General features: G+C 33.6%; 1 pseudogene; it reads left to right on the plus strand.

Moving 5' to 3' along the window:
* Positions 1-228: 228 nt before the first annotated feature.
* LOC149531546 (putative cysteine-rich receptor-like protein kinase 33) overlaps positions 229-13,773 on the plus strand; it is a 148,433-nt pseudogene continuing 134,888 nt past the window's right edge.

A 13,773-nucleotide genomic window follows, 5' to 3' on the forward strand; every position in this document is an offset into this window, starting at 1 on the left:
TTCAATTTAGATCTAACTGTGGAAAATTGGAAAATTGTTCAGATGCAATGACTACCATTGAAGCATTTTCAAGAGTAGATGGATTTTTACCTTTTCACCGGTCTAAGCGCATGACGTACACTGCCATTGATACTTGGAAATCAATGAATAACAGTGATACTGATGAAAATTACAGCACAAGACAAAAAAGAAACTAAACAAGAGAGAAAGTCATAGAGAGGAGAAGCCATGGAGAAACCCAGAAAATGGGCTCTGCTGAACACAGGCCCAGTCCATTATATTTATAGAGAAATATATATTAAATGCCATTTACACTGTAGGAGAAGTTAGCTGAAATATTAATGAAAGGCAGTTGGAATGGACGGTGCAAGATCTATGGTCTGTGTTGGGCGCATGCAGAAATTTCTCCTTGGTCTGTGTTGGGCGGATGGTCTGTGCCGACCATATTTGAGATAATTAATTTATTTCAACATCCCCCCTAAATTAATTATCAAAAAATTTCAAGTATCCCCCCATAATCTAGAAACGATGGGTCCTGGCCTTAAGCCTTGTTAGGTACCCATTTACAATCAATTATCAAATGCTTTCACTCTTCTTGTTTCTCCCATCATAATCACTCTAGGTTTTGTACGGATTACCTATAACCGATGCAATATCAAAATGGTTTTAAGTTCACCACAAACTTCTCAAACATCACACAAATGGTTTCAAGATCACCATAAACTTTGTACTCAAATGGTTTACAAACCAAGCACTCATTGGTTCTAATGACCACGAATCATCACTATGGGGAAACTATCACCACTTTGGGCCTTTCTTTTTTGTACCTACATCAAACTAAATATTGAGTCCATATAAAAAGAAATCCATCTACCGAGATACATGGGTACCCAGCCGTTGTACTCGCCAGTTCTATATGAATCCTTTTCACATACATGGTTCATCAATATGTCAAACCAAAAAACCTTTAGGGTGTCGGGCACAACCGATAATGCACCCCATACATTCATATAGCCCATTAACAATCATTACTAATTCAATTTTCATCACTTGTTTGGGGATATCAATGCAACCAAATTCTGTTACATGACCACTATCAAGAACATCATATCTTTCAAATTCTCACTTCCAATCTGAACACTTTTATCCAATCAACACACACACAGACCTTTGCACCATTACAACAAATTGTAGCATGCCATCTCTTTTCCTAATGAATGCTAACTCCTACAACTGATTTATAATACTCCACACATATTTCAAAATAAAGTACTATTAATAATAACAAAATTAGCTTTCACCTTCAATTTTAGCTTCCTTCTTTTCATGGCGTCTCTCTTTCTCATAGCACTCCCTTGATATTTTCTTGTCACATTAGAAATATGTATGCAATCTTTGGCTCTCCTGCTTGCACAAAGTTGCTCCACATCCCACAAACATATGAATAACAACTTGACATTCCCGCATTAATAGCAATCCAACACTCTTGAGTTGCTTCAAATCAGCAATGCTTCTTTATTTTTGATTATCCACTCCAATTTCACACATTACCAACAATATCATACTTTCAATTTCTCTTCCTTCTCGGAATATATTTCTTTGGCACAAGTTATCCTTTAACACAATATGTTGTCTCGTTAACTAACTACATCACAAATCACATTCTTTGCCCAAATACACCACCAACCATCTTCCATTCAAAGACAATATCAATCATCTTTCACAATGGCTTGAACATTCACTCTCACACATGATAACAATCTCGTTTGAGGAAATTTCTTTGGATCTCCTTTGCAACACTTTTTTCCTCTTTCAGCTCACTTAACAAATTAACATTCACAGAACTTCAATCCAGCTCCATAATGGGCAGCCTTCTCACAGCAGCATCCTTCTTCACAAGACATTAGCAATCATATCACAATCTTTCACTCCGCATCTTTCAATCACAATATTTCACTCATTGCTCTCTCAAGACTTTTGGATCATTTACCATAAGCTCTGATACCATGTAGAAAATTAGAACACAAGACAAAAAAGAAACTAAACAAGAGAGAAAGTCATAGAGAGGAGAAGATATGGAGAAACCCAGAAAATGGGCTCTGTTGAACACATGCCCAGTCCATCATATTTATAGAGAAATATATATTAAATGCCATTTACACTGTAGGAGGAGTTAGCTGAAATATTAATGAAAGGCAGTTGGAATGGACGATGCAAGATCTATGGTCTGTGTTGGGCGCATGCAGATATTTCTCCTTGGTTTGTGTTGGGCAGCTGGTCTGTGCCGACCATATTTGAGATAATTAATTTATTTCAACAGATACCACAAGACAACAACCCAAAGAGGGAACTTTAATGAAATTCACAAAAAAAGGCATCGATGTTTTGAAAAAATCTTCCAAAGCATTTTGCACCATATATACTGTGATTGCAAAGTTAGCTCAATTGGATATGTTGAATGGTTTAGAAGATTTCTGACTGATGTAAATCGTAGTCACGCTGATATGAGGGCAAAGTTCTTTCAGCTGACTTTGTTTTGTAGACTAAAAGGGGAAGTACATTGTACCACAGTTCTAGTGGTAACTAAGTGGGATTAGATGCCATTACTTGTAATGGTGTTTCATTTTCCTGGTCTAATTTATATGTCATTATCTGCAACGAAGTTTTTATTAGTCCCTGCCTTCTAAAGGCAGGGATTAAAGTTTTCGATTGCAGAGATTAAAGTTTTCAATTGCTTACTTCATATTAATGACCGCCTTGATAATGGTGCACACTCCCCTATCTCATATTTAGCCTATAGTTTGTTAAAAATAAATCATTAATGTAATTATTATATTTTTATTTTTATTTTCTAATTGGATCTCTTGTTTTTTCTGGGGAGTCTTTTTATTTTAGAATGAGAAAAAATACAGATTTTAGGACATTGTTATGGAAGCACTTGTTTCTTTCCACTTGTTGTCTGCATGTACTGAATAGAAGGCATTGCTTGCTACAAACAAGTGTCTGGGAAAAAGAAGTGAGGATACAAAGTAGCCTCGTCACTCTCTCCCTCTTTGCTTTGTAATCTCTTTCAATTTTCTACTGGGTTTTTACATCCTACAACTTTGCAAAGATGCAACACCTTCCATGGTAGGGTTTTTTATATCAATTTATTTTCACACCAGTTTTCAGAATATTTGGTAAGTAATATGTCATGACTTTTGCAAATTTCAAATCGAGATTCATTTGTTTCTATAACATTTTTTTGGTTGCACAGTGTAAATTATGAGAATCAAATCTATTATTTTGAGCTAAATTTAAAATTTCAGTGTGCATATTGAAAAATATTTTACCATTTTTACCCACATAAATTGCAAGTCTCCTAGATTTCACTCAAATTTCTACTTTTCCCCCTTGAGCATAATTTCAAATACCTGGCTTGCAGGAAGAGCTATTTTCTGATTAATGCTCTTTTCCTACAATTTATAAACAAAGCAGAGCAAGCGTACCAATACACAATGACAGATGTGCAACTACAACACTTAGAGGCTCATAACAAGCCAATGATAGAACTTAGAATCACAAAAAATCATTCTTAAAGTCTAGTAAACTCACTACAGTGATGTTAAATAAGAACAAGGAGTGTCTTTCAATAAAGGGTAAATTCAGAAAGGTGAGCCATAGCAGTTGATCAAACCCACATGAAAAAGTAGTAAATTGAAACAACATAAAAACACTTTTCATTAGAGGTTGAGCGAACTTTGCCAAAAATGTCCTAAACATTTCATGTGAAGCCATGTCCATCTTAGACAAATCAGTCTCTCCATATCTCATTCTCCTACAAATCACAATCTTCATAAGCAGTCATTGAGAGAATTATGAACAGATCCAAACAACAAAAAGGAAAATATGTTAAAACATAAGAAGTTGCAGAGAGTGTTGGGTCGTTTTCAAGTTTTGAGTTTATTTGCATTCAATGGCTCCAGAATTGGTGTCCTAACATTAATTTTCAAATTCATGTAGGAGTTATCCCTGATAAGTTATAAGTAATCACAACTACTGAAGATTGAGGCAATTCACATACCTAAAGGTGAGATTGGGGATCTCCTACTCAAGTTTTAGTGTTACTTCTTAGGCAACAAGGAAAAGAGTGTTCGGAAAGAAATAAAAAATTGTGGACTAACCCTTCGATACTTCAATTTGTAAGCAAGCCTACACATAACAACAAATAAGCACTTGCCAATTTGCACAAACTAGCTCTCTTCATTGTTGCAAATGACAATTATTTGGGAAAAGGAAAAGATTATGAAAATTGCTTGCCATTTTCAGCAATGTCACCCACATTTCACAAGACATGGAATAAGGAATTTCGGCTAACAATCTAAAGTCCATGCATATATTGATCGCATATTTTTTCATACTCCCCCACTAAAGATAGGGATTCCAGTTGTACGCAGGCCTTGTTTTTAAATTTGAATTAGGTGTCATAAGTTGAAGCTCAATTATTTACTAGTCTTTCTAATTGAAATGCTTCCTTTAGCCCCCCTCTCTTTGTATCTTATTATATCTCTATCATCTTAATTTTACAATTACTACTTTCCACAAAAAATAGTAAATACTCCTTTCTTATATTATTAGGATTGCACCTTCTTTTAACCCATTTTAAATTTCAAATTTTATATCCCCTTTTACACATCTTTATTTAATTGTAAAGATAGGTTAAAGAGTTTTAAAAAAGCGTTCAAGATAATTTGACACTTGAATATTCAAGTCATAGCTGAGTTAAAAATATGCATTAGAAATAATAGACACTTTCATTAGAATTGACATTATTAAGTAATCAACAAATCAATATAAAACACTTTCATCAAACCATTGTTGTTGGACAGAGGATCATAGCCAAAAGATGGAATCTTCGCCAAGAACTATCTCTCACTATTGAAATTTACTTCTTGTCATAATAGGAATTTTGTACAAGGTAACCCCAACCTAAGCAAGTGTTCAAACATAGGCAAAAAATCTCCTTGGTACTACCATTGAATAAAGACATAGACATATATGACTAATGAAACCCCTAACATTTTCAGTCTACAAGATGATGTACCCCCTCTTTACTTCAAATACCTGAGAATCCTCACCAAAACACACACAAATACAAAAAGCATGGGAATGATAATAGATAAAGGTTAGAATTTTTTTTTTTTAAAATCATAATAACAATTAATTAAGATCATCCTTTGAAGAAAAAACACCCATTCAAGAAATTGTTACCTTCTTTCTCGCCAAATATTGAATATTAATATTTCTATTGGATCACATAAATATCTCTAAAATAAAATATAAGAACTCTATACAAAGAGATATAAATATAGAAAGATAGATGTAGACAAAGATATGGATAGAAGGAAATGTACAGAGGAGCAAAAGGTAGGTTCAAAAAGAAATAGAGATACATAGACAAAGTAGTAGCTTCTAGATGGGGTAAATGAGAGAAGAGAGAGGGAATGACATAAATAGTTAGAAATATAGAGAGATAAAGACTAATAGAGGGTGTTAAAAAGAGACACATAGGTAGATACAACTAGAGAAAAATAGAGTTATCAATATGTACAATTGAGAAGAGGTAGACATCCTTATTCACAAAGACTAATGACATTGTTCTCTATCTACCCCTCTCCTATTTATATATTTTTCCATAATGTATCTTCAACATTTCTTCGATGTACCCATTGTACACCAAGGTGCGATTGCTATTTTGTATGATTATATGTGAAATAAGGTTGTAGTAGTCACACCCACAAGGGTAATGAGCGCATTGATGGAATGGTAATTTTTGATCAATATGTTTAAAAGGTAGTTTTCAATTACTTGATTGCACTTTCTATATGATTAGAGAATGTTTTACTTTAGTTTTTATTAGTAAATTAATAAGACATTTGTAGACTTGTAAAAAGAATTCAATGCTGAAATTGCTATATTCATGTTGGGCCACCCTTAAACATCACACACTAAGGAAGAAATTAAGTTTAGAAAATAAGTCTACTTTGACTATTTAGCACTTTTAGCTTTGGAATCAAGCTTAGTGTGTGATGTTTAAGCCGTCAAATCCATCTTTGCATACAAGCTTGTTGTTTAATGATGGTTTTCCCTATTTCTTTCTTTCCAAAACTGTCCAATAATCAGAAAAATAAGAGCAGCCTTTGTGTACGAAAGCCCAAAATATCTATTTATTTAATCATTTTTTATTTCTATTAATTTCTTTGTGAATTTAAGTAATACAAATCTTAAAACTTTGATTTCTAATCAATCAGAAAATGGTGTTTCCAATTTTTGATGCCAACTTGCTCAGGGGCACTCTGAGTTATGTTCAATTTTTCAAATGATCTCAAATGACTATTTGTAATAACCACCCCTATCAAGACTTAGAATCTGCACATATTTTAAAATTTTTTCATTGAGTAAGGACATTCAAGGTCAGTAATTGATAACATTGTGTGAGATTTCAATTTAATTGTCTTTTTTCCAAATATAATTCATAGGTTATCTACAATTTTAGAAATGGATGCATTATAAGAACAATAAAGTGCTAACAAATAGTATTATTAGGAATGTATCATAAATGCCTGCTTGATCAACAAGACTCTGGGATTTATTCTTTCATAGTTATCTTGACAAGTATAATACAAACCCTCCATGGTTAGAGCATCCTACTGTACATAGGAGAAACCTCTTGAACACTAAATATGCAAGCAAAGTGGAGCTCAAAATGATACCTACTTATTCTCCATTAGAGACTCTTCTTTCTCCAGTGCATCGAATAACTAAGCAACCAGGGATGTCCATCATCAACATGTGGTTGGCCTTAAGAGAAAATGCTCCTAGCAAAATCCATCCTACTATCAATGTGGTACAACTAAAAGACGCCTGATAGCCATAAACACAATCTCTTGTGCCAAGCTTAGCTTTAATAATTAGGAGGTTTCTAATTTAGAATAAGTAGGTACTTACTAGACATCCCTTATAACTATCTACCAAGTTGGTGTTTAAACGATATATCAATGCTATAATGTATATTGTTCCAAGTTGTTTGGTTTCCATTGAATTAAAAGGCTTCAATTATTCAATTTTATTTGAGCCAATAAGATAGTCATCCTATTACATAAACAATGATGATTGTACTCTTCATAAAAAAATCCCAAAAATGTAGAAATTGATTAGATCTCTACAATTTGATGTTGCTCAAAATTGAAGGAGGCTAAATGTGAGAAGTTATTATACTTATATATCAAGCAATAACAACAACAAAAAGTATGTAAATTTCCAACAAATAATTTATCAGCTAAAATATCAAACTTTAAGAATTATATTATTGATAATTATAAATATTAAATAATTAAAAAAAATTGTTTTACACATTCACCCTCAACAAAAATAAATCTACAAGCTAAATCAAATGAATGATCAAGCTGTACGGTAAAGCTAATTCGAAGAAGCTCTATATCCATAAGCACATTCAATGGCGATCATTTTGAGACAGAAGTTGATGAGATGACAACAATAAAATTTCCTTTGCACATAGATTTTGTCATGTGACTGCCATGATTTCCAACTACGAAAGCTCTTAGAATGGTGTTTCTTATTTCTTCTCCTTTCAAGAAGATTAAAATATTACTTGGTCAGCACACTTTCCTTGGATTATTCGTTAGCTGTCTATCTTCATTATTATTAGTAGAGAGCGCACTGAAAGAGCATTTCCATTTAATCCTTTTCACGCTAAATAGACAGTGACATGCTGTCATTCCATTGATATCTCTTTCTTAATTGTTTGCCGCATTATTAGTTGCAAACTGGGGTTTTATTTCTGCCGTATTGTGCTTAAATTGCTCTTTACACTCTGTCAAAGACAAAATAACCAATGAGTTATAATAGAGGAAGAAAACATATAACCATGTCTTTTCATGTAAGGGCTTATTTGGCTGCGGGAATAGGAATAGCTATTTTGGAATAGAAAATGCAGCTACGTATTTCTGTTTTCTGTTTGGTTCAGCCAATATTTGATGGGGAGTTTGCAGACCTCAAAATTTATGTTTTCTAAAATAAATAAAAATGGAATAAGAATAAGTATTCCAATAACACTTATTTGGGTGGAATTGCAAAACCCCATTTTTTGACCAAAATTGAAATACATATTCATATTTTACTTTGTATTCCCATCCAAATGGAAAATTTACATATACCTATTTCGCTTGTATTTCCATTGCCAAACAGGACCTAATTGATTATTCATATCCACGTGCTAGCCTCTCGTTCTAAAGAGTAATTATATCCATATGAGTTATTCTTTTAATGGAAAAGTTAGTTGAGCTCATTTGAATATATTAATTGTAAATAGATGAATAATTTTCAATTAAATTTCTACTAATGAAAAGTAGATAATATTATTTTTGTTCACGGAAAGGTATAATATCTAATAATATGAGTTTACCATGTTTCTTATTGATAAATAATAAATGTTTTGAATTCAAATTATTTCCATTCGGTGGCAGGTGGATACGCATAACTATATAATGTCCATCTTAGTTGGCATTTCAGCGATATGTTTTTGTATACATTTTTCTGCTTTGAGGCCCCAACAGAAAAATCATTGCCACTGGAAACAAGGCTTCTCTGAAGATATTTTTAGAGTATAGGATTGTATTGAGTTGCGGATAAGCAGGTATGATATCTCTACCTTATTTTAATCTCCCACTACAACCATGGAGGTGACAGATGTTCTTAGAGGAAAAGTGAGTCTCCTACAGCAAAGAATATATGCTTTCAAGTTTTTAATGACCACGTCAATTAACACAATCTTAACGTAGAGATGTCATAGTTTACTCGTCTATTTCTTCTCTACTCTGCCTTTTGCAATCAAAAGTTTATCGAAGAATTTAAATCCTTGTCATTTCTTGCATCCTCCTTGAACATTATAAATGCATTTCTAAATGGGAGTGGGGTTATGCAATTATGGAGTTTTCAATCTCCTTCCATGGACCCCTGACGAATTTTCTCTTATTCTTACTTGGAGCTCTTTGTCAAGAAGATAATGGCTAATTATTTATGAAAAATGATAGGAAGTTGAATATATTACAAAACAATAACATTATTACTTATTATTTTTGAAGGAATTAAAATATATTTTGATTATTGTTGTGTTTTGAAAAATTGGTAGAAAAATTATTATTAAGTAGAGGCATATTTTGATAAGTCAATTTGTAATATTGTTATCATGATTCAAGTATGTAGCTTTGAGTCAAATTTATTGACCATGTTTCATGAAAAGTGGTTGAGAAGAACACATCTCCAATAAGAATAAATGGAGCACTTAGCAATCATTACATCTAGGTGATATTCACAACGGTGAAGCATTGGAGCTTCTTAGGAGGTCACCCATCCTAATATGGGTCAACTCGGGCACACTAAACCATGGAGATTCCTCCAAGGTTAAATCCACTTAGCTTGCCACTCCATTTATGAAACCTTCACCAAGTGTTTTTGGCACTAATGTCAAAGGGGGAGATTGTTGGTCCCTAAGGTGTGTGTTGTCTATTAGTGTCAAAGACTTAGTCATTCATATGTCAAAGTTGCTCAGTCATTACAGCAACCGAGCCATCTTACTAAGGTGAGGCTATGTATATTAGATTAGTTCATATCTTAGTTGAAGTTGAGCAATTTATTATTGTTGAGCAAGTCTATGGTCATCAAGTACTCCTATACATGTCGATTGAGACAAAACATAGTATAAGCTGAGCTATACAGAGTTAGTTCATACGAAGACATACAATATTTGCAAAACATATAGAAGTCGAGGGACAACATGAAGATTACTTATGACCTAGCATTAGAGTGTTCATGTGTCGAGAAAGCTATTATTGGTATATTTAGCACAAACACTTATTTTTGGCTTGCTTAATGCATGATTTGATGACCACAAAGTAATTTAAGGATATTATTATGCACTTTGGTATAGATCATTTATCCCTATGCAAAGTGACTAACCAATCAGAAAAATGGAAGGTATAAGTGACAAAAGGGAGAGATCTAGATAGTTGATCTTGATTTAGAACTTTCTCCAGTTGGTTATAAAAGGAGGATCTAAACCCTATTTTCACTAAGGGTGCATGCATGTACAAGAGAAGAAAAGTTTCAATGCTTGAAGTGAAGTTTGAAGGACAACTAGTTAGAGTGACCAAACAAAGTAGTGAAGGGAAGAATATTGATATATCATATTAGAGATCAGATTAGAGATTGGAAAGAGGAGATCCATAACCAACATATTAAGTGCAAATTGAAGAATCATGTAATGATACATTCTATCAAGTATTTTGGGGTAAATACCTTAATAGAGTGGTCCGAATAGATTTGTTGTAAAGCTTCTACATAGTGCTTACTTAGTTGTAAGTTTTAAATCCTTTAATCTAGGTAGACTAAATAAGTATTGAATGCTCTTAAAAGGGCATACCCCTCACATGGTAGATCATTAGAAATGATCAAAAGTATAGCCCTAACAAGAAAACTTTATTGATGTACTAGTGAAGATTTGTAGGTGTCATCCCCACCCACATTTTACCTTCACCTTGAAGGGTTTCTAGGTAACCAAGATCTTTGTGTTATGTGTTCATCATTTATTTACATATTTTATGGATGTGATTAGCTATTAGATCTAATACATCATTGAAGTAAAAATATACGTGATTTATGTAACCCCTATCAAAGGGTTTAAGGTGAAGTTATCAAATTTGATATTTTTGTTTCAAAAGGTAAAAGTTTTATAGATCATGATTCACCCTCTCCCCACCCCCTCAGTATCTATTTTTTCCAATAGGCTTCCAACAATTGGTATTAGAGCTTTGTTCTTTTACTAGAAGTCTAACCACTTCAGAGTCAAAATGTTGAAGATGGAGGCTCATAAGTTGGGAAAGATCATTGAAAATCAAAAGCTCAATATACAACTTGCACTATAATAGCTTGGAGAAACAAGAGAGGAATTGAAGAAATCCTTAAAAAGAATGAAAGAGATGGCTATCTTGTAGAATGACACATAATATCAAGAAGAAGACATTAAATGACTACTTGATGATAGAAATTCTAGTGAAAGTGATGGAGCAAAAAAAATCTCTTAGAGGAAAAACACATTGATTAAAGAGATAAGTGGACTAAAGAGAGAGCATGAAATCCAATCAGTAAGACTGTATGTAGTGACTAAATGGAAAAAGAAATTTGAGGAAGATAAGACAATGGGTGATGAAGACAAAAGACAAATGGTCACAAGACTTGATGAAATGACATCTTATGTGTAGAAATCTACACATAATAAATTTGATATCTTGAATCAATTCCTAAGTGCAAATTAAGAGCTCAATAGGAAAGACATGGATATTGCAAATCTAAAATCTAAGAATGAGCATCTAAAGAATGAGTTGAGATCTAAAAAGGAATTCATTAAAAGGTTGAGTAAACCTAAAGAAGTTAATACTATGAAGAGTTGACAAGATCACAAAGTGTTGGCATAAAGTTATTTGCCATTAGTGACAACAATTTTCTCACAGTATTAACCGAGTAAAGAAGAACTTAGTATTAACCGAGTTCAGTCGGTTAACATAGAACTTAGTATTAACTGAGTTCAGTCGGTTAACTAAGAACTCAACATTAACCGAGTTCGGTTGGTTAATTAAGAACTCAATATTAACCGAGTAAAGACGGATGCAGTGTTAACCGAGTTCGGTCGGTTAACATAGGACTCAGTGTTAACCGAGCTCAGTCGGTAAACAAAGAAGTTTGTTCTACCGAGTTTGTTTTGCTATTTGGCCGACTCAGTTAAATTTTGTCTACTTTTATTCAGCCGACCATTGCATGTAATTTTAACTTGGATGGTATATATATGTAATGTATTGTATCATTCTAAATGTATGTGAAGAATGTGTGCGAAAGCATGTAAGCTGAATTTTGAAGGTTTTCAGCAAGGTCAGCATTGGAGCAGAAATGTTTTATCTGTCATATCAAGGACAATCAGAGCATAGCGGATCTTATCAGCAATCAGTTGTATTCAGATCCACTGTTTCATTCTAACAAGTGAATCAGTTTTTATAAATCCTTTAACAGGGTAGACTTAACAGTCTTTGTACTAAATCTCCTAACAGAGTGCATACTTATGAAGTATGCTTCAAATCCTTTAACAAGGTGGATATAACAATCCTTTATGCTCCTAACAGGGCAGATCACCAGAAGTGATCATTGTATGCCTTAACCGGCTAACTTCCTACTGCAGTAAAGAAGATTTGTGGGTTTCATCCCCACCCCAGTTTTACTTTCTATTTTGGAAGGTTTCTGGGTCACCAAAATCTCTATGCTTATGTGTTATGAATGTCTACATACTGCAGATTAGGTGATTAAATATTTTACTGGTTAATATGAATTGATTTAAGATTTTATGTTTACTGATTCACCCCTCCCCTCTCAGTAAATTATTATATCTTGAATATTTTCAACAATTGGTATCAGAGCTAACTTGGTTCTCAGGACAAAGCTTGACAGCTTGAGCAAAGATCAAAGTCAATGGAGATATTCAGATTGGAGAAAGTTATAGAAAATGAAAAGTTAGATCTTGAAATGGCCATGGTTCAACTTAAAGAAGCAAAGGAACATCTTTCTCAATCCCTAAAAAGAAGAAAGGATCTTGCAAAACAAATGAATGATCATCAGTATGTTGAAGTGAAGATTGAAGACCTGTTACCATCAAGCAATTCAGAAGAAGCTGACCAAGCAATCAAAGAACTTCTAGAAAAGAATGGATCTCTGCAAGAAGAGGTAAGAAAGCTTAAGAGAGAACAAGAAATACAGTCAATCAGGCTATGTGAAGCTTTGGATCAAAGAAACAAAGCACAAGAAGAACTGGAAGATAGAAGTCATGAAATCCGCAATCAAACTCATCAGTATGAAGATCTCATAGACCAACTCACCAATGCAAATGAAGAAATCAGGATTCTCAGAGCACAAAATGAAAGAATAAGGAATGATTTGAACATTGAAAAGAAAATCAATGAAAGTCTACAGAATGACTTGAGATCAGAAAGACAAATCAATGAAAGCTTTGAAAATGACCTAATCTCTGAAAGGCAAGTCAATGAAAGGATGATGAAATCTCAGGTAGACGTAAATCAATTGAATGAGCAGAATCTTCAAAAACAAACAAGCAAAGCTGGTCTTGGATACAAGGAAGCTGGTGAATCCTCCAAGCAAGGTGAACAAAGGAATAAAAGATCCACTTGTAATCATTGTGGCAAGATAGGTCATACATCAAACAAATGCTGGAGCAATGGGAAAGCAAAATTCAATGGTAAGTGCTTCAACTGCAATCAGCATGGTCACAAGGCAAATGAGTGTAAAGAAAAACCAAAATTTGAAGGCAATTGTTACAAATGCAAAAAGCATGGTCACAAGGCATTCCAGTGCAAATCCAAATCATTCAATCCAGCTGAACAACTTGTCAAAGCCATATTCGGATGGGTATACAACACCTGGTGCAGATGTCACTATTGTGGAGAGTATGGACATACTGGCATGAATTGTGCCAGACATCACCTAAGGAAAAAGGACACAACTGTAAGGTGCTATACATGTACAGAACTCGGTCATATAGCCAAAAATTGCATGAATATCAAAAGAATTGAAGATGAAAAGAAAATCAAAGTAGATAACATTCGAAAGCAAATGAAGCAGCAATGGATTCCAAAATCTACCGAACAAGATAAGTCA

Source organism: Cupressus sempervirens, chromosome 11, assembly GCF_028749045.1.
Source record: "Cupressus sempervirens isolate cs-2001-9-10 chromosome 11, ASM2874904v1, whole genome shotgun sequence".
Taxonomy (NCBI): domain Eukaryota; kingdom Viridiplantae; phylum Streptophyta; class Pinopsida; order Cupressales; family Cupressaceae; genus Cupressus; species Cupressus sempervirens.